This window comes from Octodon degus, unplaced genomic scaffold, assembly GCF_000260255.1.
Source record: "Octodon degus isolate 3935 unplaced genomic scaffold, OctDeg1.0 scaffold00003, whole genome shotgun sequence".
In the NCBI taxonomy this organism is placed as follows: Eukaryota; Metazoa; Chordata; class Mammalia; order Rodentia; family Octodontidae; genus Octodon; species Octodon degus.
Window position 1 is genome coordinate 10,851,745 of NW_004524579.1, and position 4,287 is coordinate 10,856,031.

The window sequence follows — 4,287 nt, forward strand, 5'->3', positions numbered from 1 at the left end:
TACTGAAGTTAAGGTGGAGCTCTACAGAGTTTGGAGTTATCCAGCTGCGTCTGGCTTGGGTCTGGCTGCTGTGCTCAGCTCCTTCCCGCTGTGGAACAGGGCTAGGACTGGGTCTGGGCGTTCCCGGAACTCAGCAGAAATTCCTGGGCTAGGACTGGGTCTGGGGGTTCCTATTAAGTAAAATATTAAAGAGATTTCCAAAGATATAAAACAGTTCCTCTATTATCAATACTGGGGGGTTGGTTTTCAAAAAGCATGTTATTTATATGAACATGTAATGGACTCACTGTTGCCTTTTTTTTTCTTTTTCAAATTTATTTTAAAAATCACTGTTGCTTTTTATAAACAAAGTAATAGAGATATTTTAAATGTTACTATGTTTAACATTAGACATATATAATTATCTCAAATGCTCACTGGAGTTTTTAAATTTAAAAAACTCTGTGACCAGAAAGGTTGAGATTTAATCCACTTGTATAATTTCATTGCACAACTGTGTGCAGAGTTCTAGGGTAAAACAATATAAAATTAGACTTTCCCCCTATTTTTTTTTAGTGTGAGCCCAATAATTTCTTATAAAAACATGACTTTCACTTAGATTTCTTCTGATACTTCACATATGAGGTTCAAGGCACAAAGGACATGGTAAAAGCAAAACTTGCATTTTATTTTATTTTTTGTTTTGTTTTTGAGACAGAGTCTTGCTGTATTGCTCTGGTAGGCCTCGAACTCATGATGATCCTCCCACCTCAGCTCCCAAGGCTGTGATTACAGGTATATACCACCATGCCCAGTAGAAACTATCATTTAAAGGGGTTTTTTTGGTGGGGGGGCTGTAAATCAATTTCATACAAGCTGTCCTCTTTGTCTCAGTCCCCAGTGCATCTCCAATTCTGCTAAAAGGTTTTGATCCTCCTGGAGCCCTACAGTCACACAGCTTGTCTCTTTTATTTAAACCTTCGCTGTCCACCCATTTGGGAGTTTGTGAGCCTGGTCAGTCTGCAATACTAATGTTTTCAAAAGACTGCCTTTCTATTGGACGGCACTTACATTGTTCACTCTTTTATCACATTTTTAGTAAAGACGCTCACAATGAGGATTTTCACAACTGCTTCAGAAAGTGGCAATAGTGATAGGATAAGTGTGTTCGAAGTGAGTGGGAGCACTTTGAGGGAGATTAATGGCAATGTGTACTTTACTATAATTAATTTTTAAAAGTTAAACATTCATATTTTTTATCATCTCTGTGCTACATAATTCAGCTTTGAATCTTAGCTCTGTTCAAGAGGAATCAATCAAAATCACACATAACTATATTAAGAAGATGGGAGAGGAGATATATCTGTGAAACTGTTAGGGAGACCTAACTTCTAACCTTCTATAATCGCAAGTCCATAGGTAATACCTGAAGCTCTGAAAATAAAAATAAAAATAATAATAATAATAATAATGTTAGAGTGAGAATTTTAAAGGAATAGATTTAATAAGACACATAATTTATATAATTATTTTATAATATTCACCAAAAAATTCAAATGTAGAAGAATGCAAGAGATCTGTCCATGCACTAGAGATCCAAAGAATCCAGCTGAGAGGGGGGATCCCACAGCAATGTCCTGTGCAAACCCAGCTAGAGCCCAGGGCAATGTCCTCTACAAGTCCAGTTGGGGGCCTATTGGCCCTGGCAATGTCTCATCCAAGTCTGTTTCAAAGATCTGCACTGGGAAGGCCCAAAGGTCAGTGGTGGAAGCTGAAAGTGTGTACCAGTGGGGTGAAGGATCTGTGCCAGCAGGCTGAGGGGTCTACCCTAGAACCAGGAACAATGTTCACAGTACGGACCAGAGCTCCCACAAAGAGAGCCATAGCCATCCTTAGAGACAGCCAGGTCCTGAGCTCCTCTGATGACTGGAACAGCTGAGTTCATATCAGAAAAACCAGCTTGACAAGCTTCTCCAGCAACAGAATGCCAGATTCTTCTCCAGTTCTCCTTTTAAGCTGTTTGCAATAATCCCTAGGTAGGCCTTCCGTACCCAGAACCACACTGACACAGTTCCACTAAGTGATCCAAATTGACCATTACTCCACCACAAATAAGAATAAAAAATGTGGGCCAGTGAGATAGCTCAACACACTAAGCACCCGCTTTGGCAAGCAGAGGGACTGGGACCACATGCCACGCTGGCTCCATCCCTGGGCACACTGAGCCAGCCAGTGTGGTGGTGCATGCCTATAATCCCAGTGCTTGGAAACAGGAGGATCACTCTGTGTCCAAGCTGCATAGTGAGGCCCTGTACCAAATACATTTAAAAAATAAAAATAAAAAATAAAAAAAAAATAAAAGATGTTACTTAGAGATTAGGTCGATACAGAAGAATAAGGTTTAAAAAGCTGGAAATATTTATAAGAAGGGGAATTTACAAAAAATGAGAACTTTTTAAACTATGAGAATATAATCATAATTTTTAGATTTAAAAATGGTGAAAATACTTTAAGGTATTAACAGTAATTGCCCTTGGGAGAAAGATTTTTGGATGAAATTTTAAATATTCTTTCTTCCATCTGTATTTTTTTGCATGTTCTAAAATAAAAATGGATTACTTTTAGATTAAAATATTAAAAAGAAGGCTGGGGAGATAGGTCAGCGGCCTAAGTGCCTACCTAGCAAGCTCAAGGTCTTGAGTTTGATCCCTGGTACCAAAATAATAAATAAATATAAATAAACATTAAAAAGATAAAACATAAAAGGGGCATGTCTTTCTATGTCAAAAATTGTAATAATTAAAATACTTTTCAAACTGACAGCTCCTTAAATTTTTAACTATTTGACTTAAGTAAAGATATGAGTTTTATGAGATTAAATTACTCTTCATTTGATAAAAAATTTGCAAATATTTGGCCTTTGGGAAAAATATATCAGATCCTTCCCTCATAATTTTAGCCATCTTATCTTCCTATCTCTTTAATGATAACAAAATAAATGACTTCCCTGGAAAGAGTGTAATTTTAAGGACACTTTTAGGCAAACACTTGCCCAATTACAAAAGACAGCAGGACCAGCTGTCACTAAATGTATCAAGCGTCAAGCGTCCTTTCTTCCTGCGCCACTTCATGTCAATTACTTTGCTTTTCTGCCAAAAATGTGTAAGTTTCTCAAGGTCAAAAATTCACACACATTCTCCTATTTCTTCTTTTTTTTTTAATTCTTTCTTCCCCAGTTCCAGATGTGGAAAAAGAAAAAAAAAAAAAAAAAAAAAAAAACATCTGGATAATCCCTTATTACTTTCACAAAACATACTTACCAGTTACAGATTGGGGGAAAAAAAACTAATATCTGGATAATCCCTTATCACTTTCACAAAACATTCTTACATTTAATCCCACCAATACTCCTTTCAGGAAGGTGCTGCTATTTTCTCCCTTTAACAAAGCAAAAACACCAACAAGCACAGAGTGACCGGTGAGAGAAGCCACATCAGGGACCCTGGCTGCATCATCTTCATTACCATTCTTTACAGTAGGTTCTCAAAAAACTGCAGGCCATCAAGAGAAACCTGAGAAGAAACTGGAATCTTCCTCTTGATCTAGATTATGCTGTTTTCCTCCTCTTGGCAGGAGAGTGCGTAGCGGTTCTAAAGTGTAGCCTAGAAAGCTTTCTGGGGGATTAGGGGACAGATAAGGAGGAGATAAGAAGATTGGGCCATTCTATCAAAGAAGCAAAAGGGAAAACCCAAAGCATTCCTAGTTGCGAGATGATGGAGTGCTCCTGGGAAGAGTTTCAAAAGCAAGCTTCTCTCTCTCCAGGCCTAAGGAGACTTCAGCTTGCCCCTCCTACTAGTTATGCATCCCCCAAAATGTAAGATTTGCCTGAAGATTTCTGTTCAGTCCTTACAAGACAAGGTAACACATGAGGAGCACTGAAGTAGAGCACTCCTAATACTGTGACACTTTACACAGGACCAATTGAAATGTGCTAATCTGGACCAATCCAAACCTTGCTACTTTTAATCCTTCATTGGCATCTGGTGCCTCCAATTAGAACAACCATGTTCCCCAGGAAAGCCTGCATGACAAGATCACTGAGCAGAATAGCCCAAGAGAACCAGAAGCTTTCAAGAGTCTCTCCAAACAGCTTCCCTAGCAGCCTCCCACAGCTTCTCTAGTTCTACCTCTTTTGTTGCTGGCAACAATCCTCAGGTTACACTCCCACTCTCAGCACCATGCTAGTTCAGGTCAGCTGGGTGTAACAATTTGACCACCTGCTGGCAATCCACACTGCTGGTCTTTTTT